The sequence below is a fragment of the Hyaena hyaena genome, unplaced genomic scaffold (assembly GCF_003009895.1).
Source record: "Hyaena hyaena isolate Hyena2069 unplaced genomic scaffold, ASM300989v1 scaffold_354, whole genome shotgun sequence".
NCBI lineage: Eukaryota > Metazoa > Chordata > Mammalia > Carnivora > Hyaenidae > Hyaena > Hyaena hyaena.
In genome coordinates this window covers 564,476-579,278 of record NW_024080988.1, presented here as the reverse complement: position 1 = coordinate 579,278, position 14,803 = coordinate 564,476, and the positions used below count along the sequence as shown (strand labels likewise).

The window sequence follows — 14,803 nt, the reverse complement described above, 5'->3', positions numbered from 1 at the left end:
TCAGTTTTTAAAGAACTATTTTTTTTGGAAAGAGTTTCTTTTCCAATGTGGAATGATATAGTACTTTTCTTTTAAAAATAGCCATTTGTGTGCAACAATTTCTGAACTTTTTGTTTTCTATTCATCGATTCAGCAATATTTATTTCAGTATCATACTGTTTTGATCACTACAGCTTTATTGTTAGTCTTAATGTCAAGTAGTAGATGTCTTTCCACATTACTTGTTTACTTGAAGACTGTTTTAGATATTCTCGTCATTTGCAACATCATATAAACTGAGGAATTAGTCTGCCAATTTTTACAAATTGACTTTTGGGATCATGACTGAGATTGTTCTCATAGATCAGTTTGGGGAAAAATACATCTCAACAATGTTGAGTTTTAAAACCCATGAATACAGTGCACTGTCCCAGTCATTTAGATTCTTCTCTATTTTCTCCCAGCAATGCTTTTTAATTTTCTGAGAAGACATCTGTTAATTTACATTTAACCTAAATGTTTTATATTTTTTGGAAACTTTTATAAGATAATTCTTTAAACTTTGATTTACAAATTATCCTATCATATTAGAATACAGTTGGTTTTTATTAACCTCAGATCCTAAGGTATTATTAATTATAATAGTTGTTTTGCCAGTACTTCAGGATTTTCTTTGTAAATGCTTATTTCATCAGCAAATAAACATAGTTCATATCATTCTTTGGAATCCTGATGACTTTATGTTAATGCATTATTTCAAGAGCGAGGATATCCAGGACAGTGTTGTAAGAACTAGTGAGAGTGGGCAAACCTTGGCCTTGACCCTGATTGCAGGGGTGTTGGCTATCATTCTCCTAAAACACAAATAGATGCTCTTTATCACACTGAGGAAGTTTCCTTCTAACAGTGGGTGGCTAAGAGGTGTTTGTTGTTGTTAATCATAAATGGATATTGAATTTTATCAGTATATTTTATTTACCTATTATATTTTTAGTGCTTCATTCTGTTAATATGGTAAATTATCTTAATTTTCATATCAAAGCCAATTTGGCCTTCCTAATAAACTCTACTAGATCTTGCAGTATTACCCTAGAGTATATTAATTGGTTTGACTTGCTAATAGTTTGAAATAACTTCATCTATATTCATTAAAGACATAGGTCTGTAATTGTCTTACTTTGTACTATCTTTGACAGATTTTGGTATTAAAATTACTCTCTCCTCATAAGTCAGGTTGGGAATGTTCCTTCTCAATTTTCAATAAGATTTTGTATAAAACAGATTTTCTTTTTACCGTGAAATTTGGACAGAATTCAAAAGCAAACCTTCTGGGCCTGGAATTTTCTTTGTGGATCTTTTTTTCTTTTTTAATATTTTATTTATTTTGAGAGAGAGATAGAGACAGCATGAGCAGGGGAGGGTCAGAAAGAGAGGAAGACACAGAATGTGAAGCAGGTTCCAGGCTCTGATCTAGCTGTCAGCACAGAGCCTGATGCAGGACTCGAACCTACAAACCATGAGATCATGACCTGAGCTGAAGTTGGACGCTTAACCGACTGAGCCACCTAGGCTCCCCTCTTTGTGGATCTTTTAAAAAATATATACACTGTAACAAATTCCACTTTTCGTTAAACTTTTTGTTTCTTTAACAATTAAATTTGAGTTATTTTACTAATTTTTAAGGGATATTTTCCATAGTACCTAGATTGTCAAATTTGTGGTAATGAAAGTGTTCGTAATTATTTCATTCGTTTGATATCTACTTTTGTCTTTAATTTTATTAATAAAATGATAACATTTCTTTAATTTCTGATACTGATAATTGTATGTGCTCTCACTCACTGTCTTTTATCCCCTTGATTAGTCTGACTGGAACCTTAGTTATGTTGTGACTCTTTAAAAAAATTACTTGTGACATTTAAAATTTTCTCTCTTTAGCTTACATCTTTATTATCTCTTTCCTTTGTCTTCCTTATAGTTTGCATTTCTTTGCTTTTTTTACTAAATTCTTAAAACCATAGGTTATTAATTTAAAATATTTCTTATTTTCTAAAGTAAATTTTAAATGCTGTAAATTTTTCTGGAAGTACTGCTTTATCGGCATCCTAAATTTGTATATGCTTTTATTATAACTCAGTTCAACATATTTTTTCATTATGATTTTTTATTATTTGACCCTCAATACTTATGGCGCGTGTTGTTTAGGGGCACCTGGGTGGCTCAGTTGGTTAAACGTCAGACTTTGGCTCAGGCCATGATCTCATAGTCCATAGGTTGAGCCCTGCATCAGGCCTGGAGCCTGCTTTAGAGTCTCTGTCTCCCTCTCTCTGCCTTTACCTTGTTCTCTGTCTCTGTCACTCTGAAAAATAAACATTAGGAGGGGCGCCTGGGTGGCTCAGTAGGTTAAGTGTCCAACTTTGGTTCAGGTCATGATCTCGCAGTTTGTGGATTCGAGCCCGTTGTCCAACTCTGTGCTGACAGCTAGCTCAGAGCCTGGAGCCTGTTTCAGATTCTGTGTCTCCCTCTCTCTCTGACCATCCCCTGCTCATGCTGTCTGTTTCTCTCTCAGAAATAAATAAAACATTAAAACAAGTAAATGAACATTAGGAAAATTTTTTTTAAAGAAGTGTGTTGTTTAACAGCCAAATAGTTGAGCATTCTTAATAAGCTGTATTTTTAAAAATATATTTCCTTTGTAGCAGCAATATACTCAATATAGATGCAATTTTTAGAACTTAGGTTTCTTGTATGAGACAGCAGATTTGACTATTTAGAGAATATGCTACATACAATTGAAAAATGTATTTTCTGCAGCTGTTGGTATATTTTATGTTAAAAAAATATTAGCTGAATATGGCTTCTAGTACTGTTGAAATCATCTCTATTTTTACTGTTTTTTTAATTTTTTTTCCTGTTTAGTGCTGAGAATTCTTTTAAATGTCTGGCTATACGTTTGGTATTATCTTTTCCTATGTTTAATTCAGATACTTTGTATCTCCCATATGTTGAGTTTCCATCATTAGGTATTTTCATCTTTAAAATTGTTATATCATCTTCATGAATTAAATCTTCTATAATTTCGAAATGTCTTTTCTCCAGTAATATTTTTGTCTTGGATTTTTTGTTCCTGCTCTTAATTTAGCCAGTTAGCCTACTTGCTTACCCTTTGCATGATGTTTACACCATCTGTGTACTTTTAACCTGTGTCTGTTTACTTAATCTATATTTGTAGTACATATACATTATATTTGTATTACATATGCATTACTTATAATGTATAACATTATATTACTGACTCTTTCTTTTGTATGTATTTTGACAATTTCTGACTTTTACTGACAGTATTTAGTTCATTAACATTTTATATAATTTTGTCATGGTTGGTCTTTACTTTCTCCTTCTGAACTTTGATTATTCCTCCTTTCTTCTTTTTAAAATTATTTAAGTATATTTTAAGGAACAAAGTGGCCCATGCCATATTTATCCAAAGCTTTAGGATGGTGGTCTTGGCAGTCAGTCCTGGTGATTCAGTCCACAGTTGTAGTTCCAATGAGAGCTGAGAAGCATTTTATCCCTCCTACTTATGAACCCAAATACAAATCAGAAAAGGAGTTTATAGAACATGCCCAGAAAGCAAGACTAATCATTCCTCCAGAATGTTTGGAGTATCCTCTAAGCTTGGCTTGTACGGCTGGTATCATTGATGTTTAGTTCCTCAAAAGGGTCATACTTGCTTGTCCTCTCTTTCAAAGGAAGGACTGTCACAGGGAAGTGAGAAGAAGAGATTGGCATTATTATTCTCAATAGGGAAGATTAGAGAACATAATCCTAATTTTAAAATAAAGGATTTCCCTGAAAAAGCTAGGAATATCTTTGCTGAAGCTCATGTATATCTAAATAATTCAGACCATGAACGGCTTCATACCCTGGCAACTGAAAGTTTTTTTCTGGGTATGATCTGGGACATCAAATATAAGACAGTCTGCTGGAGCTTCATAGAATCTTTAGAGCCACCCTTCATGGTTAAGCTTCTCTGTTCAAGTCTGTTGACTCAGAGCAACCTGTATGGTCATGTCATCCTGCGCATGCACACCTAGCATACTCTGGCCATCTGTGACCTTTTTGGTGGCAGGTTGGTGTATGGACAGTAAGAAGTCCTCAGGAATATTCTGGAGCATGTTGGGTTTGAAAAGCCCCTGGTAAAGACCTATGGAGGTGGAGAATGCATGGCAAGATCATCCCCCCACGGGCACCCCTTAAGCAGCCTATCCTTAAGACAGTGATGATCCATGTGTCTCAGCTAAAACCCTTGGAAGACTAGGAAGTGCCACAGGGAGACGCACATAAGCTTCAGTTATCTTGATGGCAAAAATGACTCCAGGGGTGATGCACGGACAACGAGGTGACTACAAGCTGTGCTGGCTGGGAACTGTGAAGTTTGTTTCCTCTCCATGAGGTCATAGAAAGATCTACCTTTGTCCTCTCCTGTCCTGCTTAGATATTTTTAACTATTTCCTTAGCAACTGCAGCTGATAGCTGGGTCCACATGAATCCACTTCTTCTTCCCTTTGAAATTGTATATCTAACTTCTAAGTCTCAAGGAAAGCATGTTTCCAATACCTGTTTATCCTACAGCAGAGACTGTTAGGAGCAAACTGGCAGAATTATCTTTTTAATTACAAGCTTAGGGTGGGGCTGGGGTGCCTGGGTGGCTCAGTTGGTTAAGCATCTGACTTCAACTCAGGTCATTATCTCACAGTTCCTGGGTTTCACCTCCACATCGGGCTCTGTGTGGACAGCTCAGAGCCTGGAGCCTGCTTCAGATTCTGTGTCTCCCTCTCTCTGTCTCTCTGCCCTCTCTCTGTCTCCCTCTCTTTCTTCTTCAAAAACCAATAAACATTAAAAAAATTTAATTACAAACCAGGGATAAGAGGTTTACATAAAACACTTTCAGAGTATTGGACAAAAGGTGGTGGGCTCCGTACCTTTCTCTGTGTTTAGGTTGGAAGTGGATCAGCCTTCAGATGGCAGAAATGAGATCAACTGAACTGTGAGTGATGTGCCTTCCAGGAAATCCTGACTTTGGAAAAATAATTAGGGTTTATTGAAGAGGGTCTTTTCTTGTCTACTGACTAACCTAATCAGCATTTATATCTCATAGAATATAAGTCCAAAGAAATCCTTTGTCTTTCAAGAATATTTAAAAAATAAAAATGTTTAAATATAAAGAATTCTATGTTTTTTATCTGTTAATATTTTGTTATTGACTTTGCATTGTCTCTTGTGGTTGCTTTTGGGATTGCAGGGTATCTCCTTAGCTTTCATAGTCTGTGTGGAATTAATATTATATTATTTCATATAAAATAAGGAAATATTACAGCTTTATAAGTCTAACTCCCATTCCTCTATGTTACAGCTGTTATACGTATGATATCTATATCTATATTTAAAAGCTCAAAAAACCATTCATACCATTGAAAGAGCATGTGCATATAGATGCAATAGCAGGGGAGGGAATGAGAGAGACTCCCAAACAGGCTGTGCACTGTTAGCACAGAGCCTGACTCAGGGAAAGACTCGAGAAAGACCTGAACTAAAATCAAGAATCAGAAGTTTAACCAACTGAGCACCTAGATGCCCCTATATAGTTTCTTTTAAAGCAATTAATAGGACAAAATTTTTTTGTTTTTTAATATTTGCCTAGATATTTACTATTTTTTAATCCTTTGTTCTTTCCTAAGGATCTTTGCTTTATCTGTTTACTTTTTTAAAGCCGATTTATTTATTTTGAGAGAGAGAGAGTGAGCAAGAGAGGGGCAGAGAGGGAGACAGAATCCCAAGCAAGTCCTACACTGTCCAGCACATAGTCCAATGCAGGCCTTGACCCCATGAGATCATGACCTGAGCAGAAACCAAGAGTTAGATGATTCCATGACTGAGCCAACCAGTCATCCCCTATCCATCTCTTTGCGACTTCTATCAGCTAGAAAAACTTTCTTTGTCTTTCGTGTATTTCATGTCTGCTGACAATGAGTTCTGACAGCTTTTTTCTTTTCTAATCTGAAAATGTCTTTATTATTCTTGATATGCATATTTGCTAAATATAGAAGTCTAGATTGGACAGTTTTTTTTACTTTTAGTATTTTAAATTTGTTTCACTGTCTTCTGAGGTCCACAGTTTCTGATAAGTTAGCAAAAATTCAAATAGTCTCCTATAATTAAGATGTTGATTTTTTTTTTTTTTCTGGCTGCATTAAAGACTTTGTTTATCTTTGTTTTTCACCATTCTGATTTTGATGCATTTATAGTTTTTTTTTTTTTTTTGGTAATTCCCATTTCTGCTTATAGTTCAATGAGCTTCTCAAATCTATAAATTTGTTTTTAAAAATATTTTTTTTTACTTATTTCTATCCTGTTTTTCTGAGGTTCCAATTACAGATAATTTAAAGCTTTTAAAAATTTTCCACAACTCTGAGATGATGTTTTCCCCAAATAGATATTCTCTCTATACTTCAAATCGAATAATTTACTATCAGTCTACACATTCATTGACTTTTCCTTTATTTCCTCTCCTAGGCTGTTAAGCACATCCAGTAATGTTTAAATTTCAGTTTTATTTTCAGAATTTCCTTTTTTCATATCTATTATTTCCTTTTTAATGTTTATTTTTGTTTATTTTTATTTTTTAGTCATTTATTTTTGAGACAGAGACAGAGCATGAGCGGGGAAGGGACAGAGAGAGAGGGAGACACTGAATCCGAAGCAGGCTCCAGTCTCTGAGCTGCCACGACAGAACCTGATGCAGGGCTTGAACCCACCAACTGCAAGATCATGACCTGAGCTGAAGTCAGACGCCTAACCAACTGAGCCACCCAGGCCCCCCTAATGTTTATTTTTGAGAAAGACAGAGTGAAAGCGGGGTGGTGCAGAGAGAGAGGAAGATACAGAATCTGTAGCAGGCTCTACTGCTGGGCTGTCAGCCTAGAGTCCAATGCAGGACTCCAACCCACAAACTTCAAGATTTTGCTCTGAGTTACAGCCTCATCATTTTTTTATTTCTTTACTGAAATACTCTAAGATTCATTCTTTGCACACATGTTTTCATTTACATGTTTTAGTATAGTTATGGCTCTACTATTTAGATCATTGTCTTGTCTCATGTGTCTTTTTGTTTGAGAATTGTAAATGTCTTCCTGGTACTTCATATGCCATGCAGTTTTGAATTGTACTCTAGAGGGGCGCCTGGGTAACTCAGCTGGTTAAGCGTCCAGCTCCTGGTTTTGGTTCAGGTCATGATCTCACAGTTACATGGGTTTGAGTCCTGCATTGGGCTCTGTGCTGGCAGCATGGAGCCTGCTTGTGATTCTCTCTCTCTCTCTCTCTCTCTCTCTTTTTCTCTCTTTCTCTCCCCCTGTCTCTCTCTCTCTCTCTCTACTCCTCCCCTGTTCATGCTATCTCTGTCTCTCTCAAAAATAAATAAAACCTTAAAAAATTATATGACTTGTACTCTAGATATTTTCGTTGGGGTTTTTGATGATTTTGGATTCAATTACGTTTTTCTGGAAAATAGTGACTTTTGTTTTTTAGTCAGATGTTTTCTGGCCATCCAGAATCAGAATCTGTATCATTAGGTTTTAATACTTAAATTCTATAAGCATAATGAGAATGTAGGTACATAGGTGCATTTCTGACATACTCTGCTTTATTGAAAACACAACTGAATTTTTTATTGACCTGAAGTTCTTTAAGATTAATAAGTTTTTGGCTCAATCACTACTTGGAGCTCATACCCACAATGAAACTAATTTGTTTTTTTTTTTTTTCCTTACTTAGTACTAATTTAACTGGATGATATGAAAAATCATTTTTGTGTCACTTTTTGAAATAATGAAGTATCACTTAACCATACATCTGGACTTCCACCAGTGGGACAGCCACATGGTTTGGGCACTAATGTAAATGTAAACCTGCATTCCACCCATAAACCTTCCCCAAGAAACCTTAAAACTAGAGAAAATCAAACAAAACTGTAATAAGATATACAAACACCTATCATTTCCCATGTTATAATGGCAGGAGAAATAGATACATCAAATGTTAGAAAGCTTAGATGAATGGAACATCATAATCAGGGCAAGTTTTAACACATGACATTTCATTAGAGATGACTTTTGACGGGTGCTTATTATTTTACACAAAAAATAGTAGTGTTGAATACTTTTCAGAAAGAATAAATGTTGACTGATAGGTAGAGAAACTGTAGAATATTCAAGGAAGGGAAATCAAATATATATTTATTTAGAGCTTAAATTTTGGTATGAAGGTAATAAATGCTGGAAATGAAGATCAGTCCAAGGTGTGTGAAGGACCTGAATTACAGGATCATTGTACACTTGGATTAAGGTCTGTGATTTAGGAAGATTGACTTGTCTACAAAATTCCAAGTGATTAGAGCAGCAAGTTAAAAAGAAGACAAAAGAAAAGCTAGGAGGCAGTTGGAATAACGGTGACATTAGGAAACTGAGGTTGAGGGTTTCTACCAGAAGACTACTTTGGGAATGAAAAGGAAGGATGGAGTCCTGAAGTATATCAGCAATAGCTGGAGAATTTCATAACTGAATAGACTGATACGTAGAGAACAAGGAAATAATAGCCTAAGAACTGTCTTAGTTTGAAAGGAAAAAAAAAAAAAAACAGTATGAGTTTAGTTTAACAAGTGTTGAATATGCGATAATGGGAAGACATAATGAGTAAAGAGCTGAAAGTAATAAATGGAGCTGAGAATAAGTATCATGGATGGAAATACCTATTTAGAATCACCTGAATAATTATAATTAATAATCATTGGAGCTAATATAAGAATACTGTATGCTAGGCACTCTGCCAAGTGATTTTCCCAAATAACCTCATTTATTCATCAAAAACAACCACCTATGTACTATTTTTTTTCCATATTATACATAAGGAATCTGAGTTTCTGATGAATTTCTTTTTCCAAGGTCACACAAATAATCAGTGGCAGGTCTATGATTTAATCTCAGGGAGTCCAATTTCTTTCATTAACATCTGTTCTCTATTGAGTCAGAAATCAAACTTGATGTCATGATCCTTTGAAATTGTTGAGGGATGTGGAGTAAGGAAATAAATAAGGAGCAATGAAGAAGACATAAATTTAGGGAGGGGGCATGTAGCAAGGATTTAAGGAATGAAAATTAGCAGTAAGCAGCAGGATAAGTTTAAGCATAATCCAAATCATGATGGCATGAGCTTGCAGGGACTTAATTTGAGTGAGGGGCATTAGTCCCTGCCCACTTTTTCCTAAGGCCACATATGGTAACTATTTTATCTGCTTCTTCTATCTGTTCTTGCCCTCAAAGCTTTTCACTGTCACCCTACTCTGATGACCTTTTGGGTTTGACCTTTCCATGGTCAAACCATTTGCTATGACAAAAATGCTGCTCTCCTTCCCAGGTGTTTCCTGTATCACATACAACATAATTAAGGATAGACAATCATTTTAAATAAAATTTTAGAAAAATAATTAAGGTAAAAGTGCACTTCAGGAACTGGGTTTAGATCTATGCCAAGTCCCTTATCCCACCAGTTATCAACCTTGTTTCTAAATTGCTTCTATATGGCCAGGGACAGCTCTTCCCCACAAATAAAATACCTTTGTTCCTCTGCAACTGGGCTGAATTGATGCCTAGCATTAAAGAAAAGCGATGCTTTGGATTTTTATTGGTTTGGATTTGGTTTAATTTTTTGTTGTTGATTCACTGTTAACTCAAATGATATGTGCCTTTTCGTGTAGAATTCTTATGCATAGCCCCAGGATTAATTTACTTAAAGATAAAGTTTGGATATTTTTATCCTCTTAGCATGAGAATAGAGAGCGCTGCAGGAAGAACTAGACACTAACTAAGCACTTAAATAATCAAGATAATGTACCCCTTCACTTTACCTTCAAATTCTGACTCTATGTAAAAGATGGAGACTGACAAAAGCATACAAGCATGGCCTGTGTTGCCTTAATTCCAAATAAGTGACTAAGTGATCACTAGGAAAGTGGCTAAGAACCACCTCCATGGAAGAACCCATACTGAATTTGGAAAATCTTTACCTTTTAAGCCAGTGTCCTTCTTGTCACTTATTGTCTATACTTTACAATAAATAGCAGTTATCAGTGGTATTCATGAAGAAGTGAAATAAAGGATCAATTCATTTATGAATGAAGTGGTCAAGAGAGGACCATCTCCTGACTCTGGTTATCTTCATGACCATGTTTGGTTTCTGCCAAAGCAGTTTGCGGTTATTGGTTGCTAAAAATAACCATAGAGCTCCAGGAATTTTTGAAATGAAGTGTCAGATAATTAATGCCAAGTCCAGGATACTAACTAGCTAGATGTGAAGAACAGAGACCTTTTCTTCTTATAATAGTCATCAAATACAATAGGTGGCATTTTAAATATTTAATAAAATATGAATAATAAATAACACTGTAAATAAAAGGTCAGAAGCTGGCCTAACACTAGGGAACTCTAGCACTCGAGGGGACCAAACACTGGAGTATTTATTCGAGGCACCTGCCCTCTGTGGCCTCCAAGGGATGGTCTGACTGACCCAAAGGTCTTTTCCATTTCGGGTTAATATAGTTTTATGAAAAATATACTTCTAAGATGCTTGTTACTCAGGAGGCCCCCAGTCTTTATTAAATGAGAAAAATATTAAATTGTTTAATCTCCAGGGTCATATTTATGTTTACATTTCAAACTAAAACCTACAGGTCTCAAGTTGGACGGCATCTAGTACTTTGATTTTGTTTGTTGGCTCCATGAAATATTATATCATTTACATTTTTCAATAGAGGAGGCTGACTTGTTTAGTCCCTCTAGTATTTACTATTCTAGTCTCATACTGAAGTAACCCTAGATGAAACGAACTCAGGAAAGAAAAGGGGTGAGCAGAATTTATATAACACTGTAGCCAAGAAAGCTAGTGGAAACATAAATGGCCCTAATGTTGAAGCTGAAAAATTAACACATTAACCTGCTGATAATTACCAGACAGTTCCAAATTTCAGAGTTCAGTCTATATTCCTATTTCACATAATTGATGTGGTTTTGCTTCTATTGCTTGTTTGGCACAGTTGCCAGGTATAAAACAAACACTGGACTACTAAGGAAAAATTTTTCTTTTTAGCTTTCTGCTCAGGTTATTTTGAAACTTCTTATTGTGGGTTCATTTCACCTTTGGGCATTGCTTACTTATTATGTGCAATAAAATGTATGTAGGTTTTGCTTAACAACTGATTTATTTCTTAAATGTTGGAGCAAGACATGAACCTGCATTTACGCTTTGTAGCAAAGCAGAATCCTCAATCCATTGCACAGACTGTGGAAAATAGTTTACTTAGTGCAAAATGACTAGCAATTAATGCCCAATCAAGGAAGTTCTAATGAATTTCCCCACCCATCTTAAACTAAGCTCAATTTAGTGCCAAATGTATTATTAATAAAACCAGTATCTTCTGTAAACCCCAAATGCTGAATATTCAGGTTTCATGTCAGGTTGTAAAGAATACTGAGAGTTGAGATGCATACTTGGTGTAAATAAAATATAAAACAAATAAGTTAAAAAACAGATATTCCTACTTTTTTTGACTTTACTTCTATCTATTATTTATTCTGAATTGTATTTTATAGCAAAATGTTTGAGAAATCTGAAGCAAAAACAACATATGGGAGACTAAATATTTTGTAAGCTTAATGATGTATTAGTATTTTGCTTTGTATGAAATTCTAATCACTGGATATGTTTATCACTGCAGATGGGATATGCAGGCTCCTCATACCTCAGGGGATTACAGAATCCAAACATCTGTAACAGGGGAGGAAAAAAAAATCCCACCACAGTATACAAAATTTAAAAGAATGAATTAATGAGAATAATGAATGGAAATAAAAGTTTATTATTAATACCATCTTGTATTTATAGTTACCAATGAGCTCTTTGTGCCTTAGAGATCTTGATTCTATCCTTTAAACATATAATGAGATATTAAAACACAATCTAGATAGAAGGAAATATGCAATAATCTTCTTTCCACTTGTAGTTGGGTGGTTTGGAGGTAAAGTGAAGACTTGCCATAATTAATGCAGTCCACATATTAGGCTATGCATATAATCAAAACACCTGGTTCGTAATTTGGTGTTTCACTAAATTCAACCAGATATTTTCTAAACATATTAAAACACTATTAATTGAAAAACAGGGAAAAGCGTTGTTTAGGTTATGTAAATTTACTAGTTTAACTGAAAGGGGATATGATGAATCTGAAAGATATATTGACTTTAGAACATATATTGCCATTTAGTTGTTTGGAAAAGTCTCCATGTATATACTTCTGTTCTCGTGAGATGTGTCTTTTTGATAAAGCCAAGTGCAAAAGAATAATAGATTAGCATTTGTTTCTGATGACTAATTTGCTGATTTATTCATTACTTTAATTTTTAAAAAGTCAGAGGATCTCTTCTAGGAGATGGGGTGAATTGAAAATAATCTTGCAGTCAATTGTAGAAGATAGATGTATAAAATACTGTGGTCACCCCCAGAGCAGGCTTTGCATTGACATAACATCTAATAAATATGGAAGGACTTATGAATGAACTTTTTAAAGCTGTATGGTCTGGTGTAGGCAAATTTGAATATTGCCTTTGAAAAGAATATGTTCAATGAAATCAGGGCTTAGGATAAGAAAGCAATGCTTCTTCAACAGCATTGCAAAAAGAGTATTAGTAGCGTGAGTACTGAGGTTGGACTACCTGAGTTCCAATCTTGAAAGTGTCAATAATAGCTCTGTGAGTTGCAGCAAATCAACACTTACTGACTCATTTTCCATATCTATAGAATGCATGTAATTATAGAATTGGTGTTACTTAACTATATACATTTTTATAACTTCTATTTCACAAAGCATTGTCTGACACATCATAAAGGCTATTTAAGTTTTATCTACTTTCAATTATTTTTGTTTTGGAATTAGTTTCCATAAAACATAACATATATGAAGTAAATTTTTTATTCATAATAAGTATATGATTTGATAACACTGATGATACTTTTACTTGTTAGTATTTGTATCATAATCTTCAGTTCCTATAAGTAAGAGATAAGAGGGAAGAGGAGTTACTGGTAGGAAAGAATCTCTTTCTAAATTGGTAAATAAAGAAACTATTTAAAATTGATAAATAGAAAAACTAGTTAACTATACCTTAACCAGCAGTAGTCAATGGCTTCTTTGATGGGCAGTCCATGTTCTGGAACACTCCAAATGCTGAGTCCTATCACCCAAGAGTCAGCATGTGTTGAACACACACACACACACACACACACACACACACACACAAACATCTAATTTTGGAATGGTTTACTCTACCACTGTCCTATACTATTGACATCCTCTGACCTAACTGGGTTTCAGTGAAATGTGTATCCTAAATGTGATAATGGTATAGAGAGATTTCGTTTTCATCCTACAATGATTGTCTTAACCTTAAGGTTCAATGTAGAAAACTGAAAATACCATAATGGTTCAGATTTATGGTCTATTTGGCATAATATTTTCTCTTTCAGTATTAAAAAGTATTCATATAGAGGAACCTCCACACTGTTTTCCAGAGGGGCTGCACCAGTTTACATTCCCACCAACAGTGTAGGAGGGTGTCCATTTTTCCATATACTCGCCAGCATCTAGAGTCTCCTGATTTGTTCATTTTAGCCACTCTGACTGTCATGAGATTGTACCTCAGTGTGGTTTTGATTTGTATTTCCCTGATGATGAGGGACACTGAGCATCGTTTTATGTCTGTTGGCCATCTTGATGTCCTCTTTGGAGAAGTGTCTGTTCATGTCTTCTGCCCATTTCTTCACTGGATTATTTGTTTTTCAGGTGTGGAGCTTGGCAAGCTCCTTATAGATTTTGGATACTAGCCCTTTATCTGATAGGTAATTTGGAACTATCTTTTTCCATCCCATCAGTTGCCTATTTTATTGATTGTTTCCCTTGCCGTGCAGAAGCTTTTTATCCTGATGAGGTCCCAATAGTTCATTTTACTCTTGATTCCCTTGCCTTTGGGGATGTGTCAAGTAAGAAATTGCTGAGGTTGAGGTCAAGGAGGTTGTTTCCTGCTTTCTCCTCTAGGGTTTTGAGGGTTTCCTGTCTCACGTTCAGGTCCTTTATCCATTTGGAGTTTATTTTTGTGTATGGGGTGAGACAGTGATCTAGTTTATTCTTCTACATGTTGCTGTCCAGTTCTCCCAGCACCATCTGTTAAAGAGACTGTCTTTTTTCCATTGGATACTCTTTCCCACTTTGTCAAAGATTAGTTGGCCATACATTTGTGGGTCCAATTCTGAGTTCTCCATTCTATTCCATTGGTCTATGTGTCTGTTTTTGTGCCAATACCATACTGTCTTGATGATGACAGCTTTGTAGTAGAGGCTAACGTCTGGGATGGTGATGCCTCCCGTTTTGGTTTTCTTCTTCAATATTACTTTGGCTATTCAGGGTCTTTTGTGGTTCCATACAAATTTTAGGACAGTTCTAGTTTTGAGAAGAATGCTGGTGCAATTTTGATTGGGATTGTATTGAATGTGTAGATTGCTTTGGGTAGTAATGATATTTTAACAATATTCTTCCGATCCATGAGCATGGAATGTTTTCCATTTCTTTATGTCTTCTTCAATTTCCTTCCTAAGTTTTCTATAGTTTTCATCATACAGATCTCTTATATCCTTGGTTAGGTTTATTCCGAGGTATTTTATG

At 35.2% G+C, this 14,803-nt stretch overlaps 1 pseudogene; it reads left to right on the top strand.

Moving 5' to 3' along the window:
• Positions 1 to 3,450: 3,450 nt before the first annotated feature.
• Positions 3,451 to 4,342, top strand: LOC120243757 (annotated as a pseudogene).
• The last annotated feature ends 10,461 nt before the right edge of the window (positions 4,343 to 14,803 follow it).